This window comes from Callorhinus ursinus, unplaced genomic scaffold (assembly GCF_003265705.2).
Source record: "Callorhinus ursinus isolate GAN/ISIS: 27379988/994484 unplaced genomic scaffold, GSC_fseal_2.0 scaffold3, whole genome shotgun sequence".
NCBI classification, from domain to species: domain Eukaryota; kingdom Metazoa; phylum Chordata; class Mammalia; order Carnivora; family Otariidae; genus Callorhinus; species Callorhinus ursinus.
In genome coordinates, this window is record NW_027397065.1 from 53,242,920 (window position 1) to 53,257,687 (window position 14,768).

At 42.2% G+C, this 14,768-nt stretch overlaps 1 protein-coding gene across 4 annotated transcripts in view; it reads left to right on the plus strand.

Moving 5' to 3' along the window:
- The window catches only part of LOC112820409 (chondroitin sulfate proteoglycan 4-like), a 75,516-nt gene extending 64,774 nt beyond the window's left edge, over nucleotides 1-10,742 (plus strand). The window contains exons 12-13 of one of the 4 annotated variants that reach the window (XR_012377584.1): nucleotides 5,334-6,104; nucleotides 7,367-10,742. The gene's annotated coding sequence lies outside the window, so the exon portion shown is untranslated. Of the gene's footprint in view, nucleotides 1-5,333 lie in introns of all 4 variants that reach the window. The other 3 variants (XR_012377583.1, XR_012377582.1, XR_012377585.1) reach the window with 3 other exon arrangements.
- The last annotated feature ends 4,026 nt before the right edge of the window (nucleotides 10,743-14,768 follow it).

Genomic DNA, 14,768 nt, shown 5'->3' on the forward strand with positions numbered 1-14,768 from the left:
GTGATGTTAATATTATCATCATTATCATCATCATCATATTTGTACATTTTCAGTGCACCAGGCAATATACTAACTGCCACAAAAACATTTTCTTACCTATGGTTTTAATGCACTGTAAAAGAACTGATGCAGGGTGCCTGGGTGGTGCAGTCTGTTAGGCCTTGGACTCTTGGTTTCCACTCAGGTCATGATCTCAGGGTCATGAGATCAAGCCTTGCATTGGATTGGGCTCCATGCTCACTCAGCATGGAGTTTGCTTGTCCCTCTCCCTCTGCCCCTCCTGCTCATGCTCTGTCTCAAATAAATAAATAAGTTTTTAAAATTAATTAATTAAATATTAAAGAACTGATGCATTAAATCACTTAAATAAACCAGAGGCTTGCATTCTACTCAAAGCAGTACATTACTGGTAGTAGAATTTCAGTGGGTGAGTTGAGGATGGGTGATATGTTCTTAAGAAGAGGAGCTTCCCCAGTGCTTGTGTTCCACTGGGCAGACAGTGCTTTCCCCTTCATCCGTGGATGGAGCCTTGGCCAGAAACTGGGTGAAAGAAAGAGCATACCAGGAACATTTTCAAGGGCCAGCCTGGAGCTCAGAGGTTTTGATGGTTCTCTATTTTGGGGGAGGGGGGAGGGCGGTGAGGAACTGTTGATGAAAAACCCTGCTTTGTTCCCTTCCTGTCCCAACAGGATCAAATCCCCACATCCCCCAGGCCTTTGATTTTAAACCTGTACCCCTTCTCCCGCCTCCCATCCCATTATTCTCAGGCATTCACAGGACAGTAATTTTCTTTTTCAGTCCAGGATTGACAAAGTACTGCCACTTAAAAAGAAACGATTGTCATACCTTACCAAAATAAAAAGTGCTATTTACCATCACCATAATTTCATTCCTTAAGTAAGGACAAATTCTTACAATAAAGAACTTTATGGAAAAAAACTAAGCAGCTTTACGAAAACTTCTCCCCTTTGCCCAGATTTGACCCTGGCCTGGAAAAACCTCAACACGCCCCAGCAGGGTCAGGAACCCCCATGGAGGCCGAGCTTACAGTTGCGTGGCCAGAGCTGAGGGGGAGACAGAGACAGGGAAGAGAAAATCAGCTCCTCAATGTCGGTGTTCCTTAGGAAGATGTGGTCAGGCCGTCCCTGGGTGTGTGTGTGAGAGGTAAAGCATGGGGATAAGGGGTAACTTGCTATTTAAGAGTCCAGACGAGGCCAGCTGCAGGGGCATAGACAACCAGTGCAGCCAGACAAGGCTCAGGAGGACCCTGGGCTTGGCTTAAGGCTCTCCGGGAACCATCTTGAAATTCCAATAATTTTTGAACAAAGCACCCACATTTTCATGCCTCACTGGGCCCTGCTAATTCTGTAGCTGATCCTGAGACCTCACAGGACTTAGTGGGTGGTTGTTGCATCAGACACCTCTTAAGCATTGCTTCAAATTCCCTCAACCTAGCTTCTTCCTCCAGCTATGCCAATTGCAGGCATCTTTACAGCTGTCAGTGAATGCACAGTGTTCCTGCAGTCCCTCTGTCTCCACAGCGGGCCTGTGGGAAACTGTGCTGGCCCAACACAGAAGTGGGAACTCCCCACAGGACAGCCCTTACCCAGTGGCAGAACAGTTCTAAAATGCATTCTGTGGGGCTTCTCAGAATGTCCTTCAGACTGAAGACAAATCATAAGGGTGTGTGGACCCTCTTCCTGCCCTGCGTATTAACCCTGCCCTCACGCCTGCTCCCACTCACAGATGAGCCTTTGCCGTTAAGGAAACCCAGTCTAGGACAATAGGCTAAGACACAATTCTCCTTGTATCGTGTGCCCTGGGACGATGAACCCTGCTGCTAGGGGTCCCCTGCCTCCCGGTTCTCGCGGGATCCTTAGGAACAGTTAATTCTGGGTTACTTACTTCGAGGGCCTGCACCCTGAGGGACCCCTTATCTCAGGCAGCCCAGGTGTGCTGGGACAGAGCTGTCTGTCTACAGCTGGAGCCAGGAGGCCTTGTATAGTGGCGAACCCTAACCCAGGGCTCTGTTTTGAAATCAGCCAAGGAGGAGTCAGGGCTTTACCAAACCACCATCTAGTTAAAAATCTCACTCTTCATTGCAGTTTCTCTGCTGGTTGTGTTGGGTTTAAAAAACAATAACTTATTAACCGCAACTTTTAGCAAGACCAAGATTTACTGCATTTTGTAATATTTTAGAAACGCTCTTCTGCATTTCATTTCGGCACTGCTCATGGCTTCTCAAAGTAAAGACTACCTCACATTTGTTTTAATAACAGTTTTCCTGAGATATTATTTACATACCAAATAATCCACTCAAAATATACAATTCAATAGTTTTTAGTATTTTTGTGGAGCTATGCAATCATGTACTTGGCTGTTTGTACATCTTCTTTAAAGAAATGTCTTTTGAGGGTGCCTGGGTGGCTCAGTCAGTTAAGCAACTACCTTTGGCTCAGGTCATGATCCCAGGGTCCTGGGATCGAGTCCCACATTGGGCTTCCTGCTCAGCAGGGAATTTGCTTCTCCTTCTGCCTCTGCCCTCCCCCCCTGCTCATGCTCTCTCTCTCTCTCTCTCTCTCTCTGATAAATAAATAAAATCTTAAAAAAAAAACAAATGTCTATTGAGATCCTTTGTCCATTTGAAAAATTAGGTTATTTGTTCTTATTCTTGAGTTGTAAGAGTTATTTTCATATCGTGGATAGTAATCCTTATCAGATATGTGATACTCAAAAATTTTCTCCCATTTTGTGGGTTGTCATTTCACTTTTTTGATGATGTCCTATGAAACACAGGATTTTAATTGTGATGTCTAATTTATCTTTTTTCTTGTTGCTTGTATTTTTGGTCTTGTATCTAAGAAACCATCCCTAATCCAAAGTCATAAAAATGTAGGTCTCTGCTTTTTTTTAAGACTTTATAGTTTTAGGTCTTAAAATTATGTCTTTGACTCATTTTGAGTTAATTTTAATATATGGTGTCTATGGTATGAAGTAGGGGTCAAACTTCGCAGGTGGATAATTAGTCCCAACACCATTTGTTGAACGGACTGTTCTTTCTCCCATTTAATTGTCTTTACTCCCATCTCAAAAATGAGTCGACCATGAATGTGAGATTATTTCTGTACTCTCAATTCTATTCCATTGATATATGTATATGTGTGTGTGTGTGTTTGTGTGTGTGTCTGTGTGTGTATCCTGTATGACATATATATCATATATATTACATATAAAAATATATACAGTTATACCAGTACCACTTTGTTTGATTACTGTAACTTCGCAGTAACTTTTGAAATTGGGAAGTGAGTTCCTCCAACTTTGTTCTTCTTTTTCAAGATAGCTTTGACTGTTCTGGGCTCCTTTAATTTCCATATGAACTTTAGAATCAGCTTGTCAATTTCTGCAAGGAAGGCAACAAAGATTTTGATAGAGATTGCACTGAATCTGTAGATACATATGGAAACTACTGTATCTTTTTAAAAATTTATTTATTTATTTATTTATTTATTTATTTATTTTAATTCCAGTATAGTTAACACACAGTGTTATATTAATTTCAGGTGTACCATACAGTGATTCAACAATTCTATACATTACTCAGTGCTCTTGATGATAAGTATACTCTTTAATCCCCATCACCTGTTTCACCCATCCCCCTACCCACCTTCCTTCTGGCAACCACCAATTTGTCTATGTATTTAAGAATCTATTTATTGGTGGGCGCCTGGGTGGCTCAGTTGGTTAAGCGACTGCCTTCGGCTCAGGTCATGATCCTGGAGTCCCGGGATCGAGTCCCGCATCGGGCTCCCTGCTCAGCAAGGAGCCTGCTTCTCCCTCTGACCCTCCTCCCCTCTCATGTACTCTCTCTCTCATTCTCGCTCTCTCAAATAAATAAATAAATCTTTAAAAAAAAAGAATCTATTTATTGGTTTGTCTCTTTTTTCCTTTGTTCATTTGTTTTGTTTCTTAAGTTCCACATATGAGTGAAATCACATAGCATTTGTCTTTCTCTGACTGACTTATTTCACTTAGCATTATACTCTCTAGATCCATCCATGTCATTGCAAATGATGAGATTTTATTCTTTTTTTATGGCTGAGTAATAGTGAGTCTTCTGATCCATGATCATGGGATGTCTTTCCATTTATTTGGGTCTTTTTAAATTTTCTTTTTCCCTAATAATGTTTTATTGCTTTCAACATACAAGTCTTACACTTCTTTGGTTAAATTGATTTCTAAATATCTTATTCTTTGTGATGCTATTGTAAATTGAATTATTTTCTTAATTTAATTTTTGTTTTGTTTATCGCTAGTGTACAGAAATACAGCTGATCTTTGTATATTGATTTTGTAACCTGCAAGTTTTTTGCAGTATTTTTCATTGTTTCTTAGTGGATTCCTTAGGATTTTCTATATACAAGATTGTTTTACTTGCAAATAAAGATAGTTTTATTTCCTCCTTCCTAAACTAGGTGCTTTTTATTTAATTTTCTTTCCTAATTACCCTTGCTGGAATCACCAGTACAATGTTGAATAGGAGTGGTGAGAGTGGACCCCCTTGTCTTGTTCTTGATCTTAGGGAGAAAGTTTCACTCTCTTGTCATTATATTGCTAACTGTAGGGTTTTTGTAGATGCCTTTTATCAGGCATCTACAGGTTGAGGAAGTTCCCTTCCATTCTTAGTTTGTTGAGTGTTTTTATGAGGAAGGGATGTTGAGTTTTGTCACATTTTTTTCCTGAATCTATTGAGATGATCCTGTGGTTCTGTCCTTTATTCTACTGGTATGATGTATTTCATTAGTTGATTTTCTTTTAGATATTTAGCCAACCAATCCCACTTGGTTGTGGTGTATAATCTTTTATGTATATTGCTGGATTCAGTTTGCTAGTATTTTTTGAAGATTTTTGCTTTCTGTTAGCACTCTTGCTATAAGCTTCTCATTTCATGGGCATGAACTCAAACAGAAGAATGTATATTAAATGGAAATCAAACAAGTTTTATCTAGGAAGGTTGGTTTTATTGTGGAATAGAAATAAAATGAATTTGGGCATTTGAAATGTTTGAATCTGTGAAGAAAACGCCAAATATTCTGTCTTGGTTTAGTGCACAGATCACATTTGGAAAGATAACTGGCATTTGAGCAGGCCTCTAAGACAAGAGAATCCACCAGAAATATACTGGAGAAGTTGATCATATATTGTTCCACCACGGGTGGCTGTGTCTGCTGCTGTCCCTACCCCAGCTCACCCCAGATGATTGTTGAAATTTAGGTTGTTCTAGCAAGTGGGAATAGCCAAGAGGGATCATACAAACTTTTTTTGCTTTGAAGATGGATATCCAAGCATCACAATACGTAAAAAGGGAAGATTCAGCTAAAACACCAAGCCAAGAGATGCCACAGCTGAAAGCGAAAGGCTTTGCCATGCTGAAATATTTTCAAAAGAAATGACAGAAAACAGGCAAGATGACTCAAACTCCTCCTTCACATTTTGGCTGGAAAAGAGTCAGGAATTGGAAACAGGTGAAGAAGAATTTTAGAGCTGTTTTTTTTTGGTCATTACTCCTACCTTCAAGAAAAGGGATTGGAGTGTCTGAACTTTTAACTTAAGCTTAGGGAAAGGGGCTTCAAGAGGTCTACACTGAACTTAATGTATGTTCCCTGCACCTGAGGAGGGCAGAATAGTCTAAAGTGTGAGAGGAAGACTGCTGGCTGCTTTGACGGTGGTACAATGGAGAAGTGCCCATGATAGGAGGGAGGTCAGCCCTTCCAAGATCTGTCAGGCCAATGGGTGAATAGATGAGTGTTTTTGGGGGACCAGAAGTGGATCCACAGAGCAAGCTGGTGTGGGGTCATCTTAGGTCCTATGCAAGAGGGTGGCCTAGAAACCTAAGACTTGAGCAGAGAGAAGCTGAGGATCTCCTATATTTCTAGAAAATGAAGGGAAAAGGAAGTGCCCAGCCAAAGAAGATTTGCATTTGCCCTGCCAAGGAGTTGCAGATAAGAGATCTCCAAAATCTCTGAAGAACCATGTGAAAGCTCATGAGAAAAAGTCACTTTAAACTTGTGCAAAAACAGAGATTACAAAATCTAACTTTACGGGTAAGTAGAAACTTTTTTGTTCCCTTGACCTAGTACACTTACTGTGTTTCAACCCTAGAGAGGCTGAAACATGATTAGTCAGAAGAACAGATGTGAGGGAAGAGTAACCCTTTCCTTCCTTGACTTCAGGCCCAAACCAGAGGAGGGAAAGAAGGCTCAACTTAGAAGCAAATTTGAAATTTTGACTAATACATAAGGCTGACATTTTAATGCTAATCTGAAATTATAATTATGTGACTTGAAATGACCCCTAGAATTGTGTGTATTACTCAAGAGTGACTAGAAAATTCCTGAGAACTTCTCCTACCCCTGACTGAAAACTAGTAGACTAGTAGGCCCCACAGAGTTGATTGAAAGAATCAGTGGAAGACAAAAATAAAGTGGTTTTCTCCTTATACTTTATGTACTGCTTGTTCAACATAAATTTTGTGTGAGAATGATGCATTTCTATTTATCAGAATCTCACCTCCACTATAGGGCTGAGTGCAGAATGCTGTTTAGTTTTATTCCAAGTCTGGTCTCACTACAACACTGCCCTACCTACATTCTACTTCCTCCAATGGGCCTTGTCTGACCACTCCAGTTAGATGACCTTAATCAACACAGTGGATCCTTCTTTCTGGCCAGTAAGCATACTTATGTCTGGGAAATCTCCTATTTTATGAAATAGAGCTCCTTTCCAGAGCTAGAACTGAAATGTCAGATACTCAAGTCCCAACCTCCTTGCAGCTAGTGTGTAAGCATAGCCAGCAATGGGAGGAAACAGGGGCTGTCCCAACTCCATTCTGGTGACAGATGGTGGTAGCAGAAGTGACATCCAGTTTCTAGAGGCAGCAGTGACACATAAGGGCCCAGTTTTGTGGTGTTGGTGGTGAAGCCTGTAGTGTCTGTGCCCAGCATGGGTTCTGTAATCTTCATTGGTCCAGTTCTTTGGGCCAAACACTGTGGGTTTGGCAACAGTTCCTGGCTCTGTAGCCACCACAACTGGTCCTCTGGTGCTCCTGGAGATTCACGGAACTTCTCAGTAGTCGTTTTTTTTTTTTTTCTCCTGAAATAATTATAGATTTACAAAAAAGTTACAGAGATAGTACAGAGAGTCCTCATATACCCTCAATCCAGCTTTTCCTAATGTTAATATCTTATATAACCATGGTACATTTATCAAAACTAAGAAAGTACCATTGGTGTGACGCTATTATCTGAGCTACATACTTTATTTGGATTTCACTAGCTTTTCCACTAATGTCTCTTTTCTCTTCCAGGATACAAATCAGGAAACCACTTTCCCTTTGGTTGTCATGTCTCTTCTGTCTCCTCTCATCTGTGACAGTGGCTTCTAGTCTTCCCTTGTTTTCTAAGAGGACTGGCCAGTTATTTTGTAGAATGTCCCTCAAGTTGGACTTATCTGATGTTTTTTTCATTATTTGATAGGAGTTATGAATTTTAAAGCAAAAATACCACAGACGTGAAGTGCCTTTCCCTTCAAGGGGTAAATATCAGGGGGGGTACATGAATTTACATGACTTGTCACTGGTGGTATTCACCTTGATCAATGGTTATGGTGACATCTGCAAGGTTTCTTCACTCTAAAGTCACTATTTTTCCTTTTTGTACTCTATTTGTTAGAAGGGAGTCACCAAGTCTAGCCCACACTTAAAAGGAGGGGAGTTAAGTTCCATTGACTGAAGGAGGAATATCTTCATATGTCTTGTGGAAATCTTCTGTAAGGAAGATTTGTCCTTTCTCCTCCATCTATTTATTTATTCATTTCTCAATCAAGCAGAAGAATAGTGCATTTGTTAGTAAATTTCAGGGAAATCTCTAAGAGTCCAATGGCAGGAAAAAGAGCCAGCACGACACAGGTTGCACAGATATTAGAAGCTGAGACAAGAAACCACATGGAGAAAACAAGAAAGATGCTCTCTGTGGCCTGCTCCGTGCTGTCAGCAATGAACTGGCTTCTTCCACAAGGTGTTTAGTTTTGCTTTCCTCATGGCTTCAACTAACCGAAGCCCCTAGAAGGTCTAAGCCTCTCCCTTGTGCCCGCGCCATGTGACGGTTGCTCTACGGCATAACATCATTTGACAAAAACTGGGGGTCACCTGGCTCAAATTCTCAAGAGAGAGAAGCTCATTTTCTCAGCCGAGCCTATGGATGCATTTCTTCTGGGCCAGGTGTCTGCTTGCGCACAGTTAGCTGTGGCCAGTGATGGGGGATGGGGTGGGACTACAACCATCGTGCCCCCCTCTGCATTCGCACACTAAGAACTAATCGATTCTAAGAGGAAGGAAGGTGGCAGGCAGGCCATGCAAAATGCTCCCGTTGCACTTCCCTTCCACTCTTCCTGGAATATGGGTTCTTCTACTAAAATGGCACCAGGGCTCACATTCATTTCCAGTCTACACACCAGCTTTTCTGCTCAACACACCGTGCTCTCTGCCAATCATCTCCGTTCTCTGATATTTTGTTGTCTGTGCTGAAATTTTTGTTAAGCAGGTAAAACAGAGCTACTGTCATTGAAGCATGGCTGTGGGGATATCGTGTCTCCCTCCACTCTCTCCATCCTCCCTCTGGTGGCTGCCAGAACGCAGTTTAAGGGAAGTAGACCCAATAAATGATCTATTTCTCTGGACCTCAGTTTTCAAGTTCAAGAATGGAAAGTCACTGTTTTCAGAGAATATTCTCTTCCCTGAGACTATATGGAGGGGCCCTGGGAGATGCAGAGTGCTTACCCCTAATAACACCATGAAGCTAAACCGGGTGGTAGAGTCTTCAAAGTCCCAGGAGACACACCCAAACTACGGCACTGAGAAGCATCTTATCATGGACTCTACAGAGATGTGGGCAGGATTCAGGAAAAATAACAAGTATGGCTCAATACCCTCAGGGCTTGCAACCTCAGAGAGCCATCACTACCCCTCAGACAGAAAGGACAAAAGAAAGGAGTGGTTGCCGGAGTTGGAGGACACAGCTGTCTGGCTGTGGCCTCCAGTGGACAGAAGCAGCCAACCTTCTAGAGTCAGGGGGAAAAACCTGGGGAACAAATGCCCAGTCCACCTCCTCCCTCTGATCTCCTGCCCGGGGCTGCCATCAACTGACCCCAGCCAGAAGCTGGAGGGCCTGGTTCAGCCCTTAGGGAGCAGCCTCTCAAGACAGACAGCAGGGTGGAGAGGGTGGAAAATGGATCTGAAAGAAACACAAGGAAGTTCTCCAGTATAAGACAGACAGATGTTTGTGGATGAGCCTGGCCTCGACCCCCTTTCTTGACTTATATCGTCATTCTCCCTCTGTCCGGTCACCCTGCCTTCTTCTCATTGCCTCCTATCAATCGGCACCCTGGCCAGGCAGTTCCAAGCTCCTTTTCACGTCACAGATGAAGGAGCAGCTTCGTTTTGAAGACTGTAGGATCTCGTTTGGCCTGCATTTCACACACTCTCCAGCTATGAAAGACCTGGGCCTTCGCTCCTGCTTTCCTTGGGTTTCCGCCCAGCTCGGGAGACCTCAAGTCTATGTAATGGCCCCTTCATCCTGACCTTTGATGGGCTTACTTCTACAAAGAGTGCTTTGCTGAGAAACCTCTCCTTATGAGCACAGGAAAGCCCCCAGTGGTTTTTGTTGTTGTGCAATGGAAAAAGAAGCCTCAAATTACTTTCTGAGTAAGTGAGGTTTGCGTTCATCCTGGAAAGAGTTTTCTTCTCTGAGGCTGCTATTGCCACGGTCAATTGAAAACTAGGAAGCTGCTTTCAGAAATGCTCACCCAGGCTTTGGAATATAATTGAAAACAACTGTTCTTACTGAAACATGTAGGGAGCTAGAACCAACCCTAGTGACTAGTCAAGGAGTGGGTGGGGACAGCATGGTTCCGAGGAGGAGAGGGGAAGATGGTGGTTGGGTCAGGGCAGCGAGAGAAAAGGGGCTTATTGGTTAGAAGAAAGGATAATAATCTGAGGTTTCCATGTAGAATAAATTTCCATCTGACCTGCCCTGATGACAAAATAAGCTGAGGACGAGAAACGCTGGGTGGCTTTCTAGAGTGACAACACAGCTTCAGATCCAGGCAGTCAGAAGGCTAGTCCGGAGCAAGAATCTGGAGCTCTAGTCTCTAGAGCAAGTCAATGAGAGACAGGCATTTCCACCCCCTACTTTAAAGAAGAGACAGGGAGTCTAGTTCACAAAGCTAGGGGGTTAGTTCACAGAAGATACAGAGATATCCTCTGAGATTTCAGAAGGAAAATTCCCATTAACTTTTCAGGGATTGTCTCATTTCGACAAAGAAGACTAGAACACTTACCCCAGTGTGTCCTTTGCCTTGTGTTTCCCACGGGCCCCATATTCTCTAGCCTTAGGCTTTCTGCATAAATTATAATTTTCTTCCTAAGCAAACAGCCCATACCAAATGCAGATGCTGGCTGAATCTCTGCCCGCTAGGTCCACACATGGAATAAATCCCTCCCTGAGCAATGTACCCTCCAGCCCTGCAGAAATAAGGGCTGGCACTTTCTCCGGAGGTCTGACATGTAGTCTTCCAGTGCCTTGAAGAATACAGAGAATCTGGGGGCTAAGTTCAGAACCGAGTACTCTCAGAAGATAGCAGGAGGGGAAGATTGAAGGGGGGAATTCGGAGGGGGAGACGAACCATGAGAGACGATGGACTCTGAAAAACAAACTGAGGGTTCTAGAGGGGAGGGGGCTGGGAGGTTGGGTTAGCCTGGTGATGGGTATTAAAGAGGGCACTTCTGCATGGAGCACTGGGTGTTATACGCAATGAATCATGGAACACTACATCAAAAACTAATGATGTCATGTATGGTGATTAACATAACAAAAAAAAATTAAAAAAAAAGACAGAGTGCTCTTAAATGTCTTGCCTTATAAGAAATAGAACATTTCCCCCATTATATCAGGGAGATATCAGAGCTGATCACATTCAGAAGCATTAACAAAGACATTTTAAGGCAAAATTACAACAGTTTCTTCCTAGAGCTTTTTATGGTTTTAACATTAGGAATGAATGTGAACTGGTTTGAAGTCCTTTATGTTAGGCATTTTTCCTGGGAATCTGGGCCTCTGAGAATCAACAACAGGCCAGTCCATAGATAGGTTTCTGAAGGGGCATCTTCCTCTTTTCTGGTCTCCTATAAGACTCCCATTAAGGCTTCCTAGGTGTGGAATCTTCGGTGAAATGCTGGGAGATCATCCATGTGCTTCCCATAGAATTGCATCTTTTTGACCCGGAAAGAACCTTGGTCATGCAACCCTGCTGTATCTTCTACTGACGAGGACACTGAAGTATGGAGGAGCAAAGGGTTACGTAGTGGCAGAAATAGCTCTGGAACCCTGTACCTGGACTGCCACTCAAGGGCTCTTTCTATTGTTCTGTTCTTCTATTTTGAAATTTTGTGAAACATCCCCAGTATTATGAGTGTGCCATAGACAACTGGCACACAGTGATCATTCCATGTATTCCTCTAACAATCACCAGCCTCCTTTACATTTAGGTTAGAATCACATGACCATCTAGCATTGGACTGTGAGTAAAAGTGGAGTACATGAGTATTCTAGTGAATTCAGATCAATATTCTTTCTCCATCCTTCACATGCTCTGCAGAGGAGAACTTGGAGATCAGATGAAACATATGGCAAAGGTACAAGGTGGAGGAGGGCCTCCCAACTCATATGAGATGTTACATGAGCATGAAATAAGCCACTGCTCTCTGAAGAAGCTGAGATTCCAGGAGTTGGGCATCTCAAACAGCTAGCATCTACTACCCCGAGTCAATGGGCTTCTATTTCAGCCAGTTTGCCTGAAAAGGACATAATGAATAAGGTTTGACAATGGCAGCCCACCATTTGGAAAAAGTCAACAGGACTGTGGCACTCATCACTTGACCACTCATTGCTCAACTCAGAGGCAAAAGGTCTGATAGAAGGCAGGAGTTCCAAGGCTGAGAGAAAAAAGTTAGTTCCTAGGTGAGTACACCTTCCCACTCTTCAGGAAATCAGGTTTCCAGAAATATAGAGAAGGCTGAGTTAGACAGTTCTGGTGTGTCCTACCTTGGTTCTCTTTCTACACCCAAGGATGGGCTGTGGCCACATTGCCGGTTCAGCCTGAGCCCAGCTGCATGCCCTCTCACAAGTGCACTAGGAACTTATAGGAGGAACTGAGCCAACACAACTTCTCTGTGAAAGCTCTGCTGTAGACCCATTTCGTGTCCCCACCGGCAGTGGGCCTCTCAGGACGTGGTTCTGACCACTTCCCCTGAGAGGCATAGTGTGACTGCAAACACAACCCTGAAACAAGCCAGAGGAAAGCAGGCATCCTCCCTGCTGAGTTGTTGGTCTTACAGCTATCATTGGATGACCTGTGGCTCGGGGACCTCAAATGAAAAAGTGGATCGTTGGTCTGTGTTGAGTTCTGGTCAACTGGCCTTGTAGACTTTGCATTTCCTGCCACCGAACCTGGCACATCCACAGTGGGGCGGCCCCTCGATGGAGGGTTCCTGTGCCATTCTCCCTCCTGGCATCTTATTGTGGAGTGACTCCCCATTGGATGATCGTGAACACACATCCTGGCGCCAGCAGGTTCAAGGCCAGCCTTTCATACTCTCACTTCATGTAGCTTCGGATAAAGCTGACTGTTTGAAGTCATTGATCTGTTTCACTGATCTCTTTTTTTATACATCGTTCAAATCTAGAGTGTTTCAATTACTGTGGCTTTAAAGTATGTTTTGCTATCTGGGAGGGCCGATCTCCACTCATTAATCTTCTCATGCATTTATTCTTCCAAATGAAAGTTAGAATCAATGTAGTTTCCCTACACCAAAAAAAAAAAAGAGAAAAAATTGCTCTTAAGACTTTATTAGAATTGTGTTACATTTCTAGATTCACTTGGAAAGAATTGAAATTTATATGAGATTGACTCTTCCTAAGCAGAAATGCAATATAAAAATCCATTTATTTAAGTCCTTCATGTTTTTCATGGAAGTCTTAGAAAAATATAATGTTAAAAAGATCCCATTTACAATAGCATAAGACTATTGTTGGGACTTCGTAAAATATTTAGGAATTTCTAAAATATTTCCTTTATATGCATAATTGTTTGAGAATTAAGTATTTATCTTTTATCTGAACAGCTTAAACTCTCTTAGTTCTGGTTTTGAGGTACAGTCATATTGCAAATAATGACCCCATGTCTCTTCCTTTCTGATATTTTAGCCTGTCTTGTTGAATTGGTTAGGACCTTCACAAAAATGTTAGATAATAGTATAAAGTTGGTCATATTATGTGACTTCTGATAGAATTTACAACACTAGAATTAGCTCTATTTGGTATGTGTACTATCTGTTTGACAAAGATCTCCTCTCCAAATAAAGGAAATTTCCTTCCTTATCGGTTTTATAAACTGATATGTATGCATGTGTGTGTGAGAGGGCAGATTTCAGGGTAAGGGGGAAGTGTCATGTTATTTTACTTGAACTTGACATTTAGATCCATCTCCTTTCCTCTCTTCACTAAAAATAATACAGTACTTTTAAAAAAATGTGTTTAATGAGATGGTAAAGGTCAAGAGAGTTCCTTCTTCTTTTTTTTTCCCTTGTATCTATCAATTCTACCTACAAACCACCTCTGCAAGACTATGTCTCTCTCAGTGCCTGCATTAGCTTATTTGTCTGAAGTGAGTTAAACAATATTTTTTAAAACTAAGTCAACCAGTTTTTCTTTATTAATTTTAATGGTGCAGAGAAAGTTTACCTTCCTCTTCAAATTCTTTGATCAGCTACATTTATGATTTCTCCATCCTATTCAATTATTATTCTAAGAACTCAGGACTTTCCCCTCTTTGTCTACATCCTGAAAAACTTCTCTGGATTATCCTCCCTATTGTGGAAAGGGCTGTATTTTATCTTTTTTTAATGTCGTCTGGCATCTTCTTTGTCTTTCTTGTCTCTGTTCCCTACCTTACTAACACTGTTTCCCTACCCACCTTTTCAACTTTTTGAACGCCATCTTTGGACATTAATCAGGAATGGAAGGAAAGAAATTTTGTGAAAGAAGGGCTGCAAAGAAGAGCTCCAGGGTGAGGAATTGAGCTGTAGGTGAGATTAACCTATTTTACTAAAATGTCACCATTTACAAAGGCCCTTTCCAGCTTGGATACTTTGATCCTACAATTCTTCTTTGCCTGTTTGTTTTTTGACTCAAAACTTTCTCTTCGTGTGACATCTTGTAAGTAGAGCAAATTAAGAAAAATGAGGGTTTTTTTTTTTATTGATAACCAACACAGAGTCCAGATGCTCACATACGGGGGCTCTCCTTACTCCAAGCCCCGACTCCCTTACGCTGTGACCTCTAGGAGGCAGCGCACTGCACAACTCCCAGCAATTTGCAGAATATTGTCAAAAAAACCCTTGGACTGGAGAGGCCCTGAGCGCTCTCCCTGCTCTAATACCCTATATACCTGCCCTTACCTGCCCTCCCCACCCATCCAAACCATGTCACCCTTTGAAGCCTTCCTTCTCCAACCCACACCCCTGACCTCACATGGATAGTTTATCTTCCCCTCTGTGCTCTTGCCATGCTGTTCCCTCTACTCCAACTTCCCTTCCCATCTTCCTTGGTCCTGAAAAAGTAGAGTTTTCAAGTAATACATTGTATTCCAGTTTG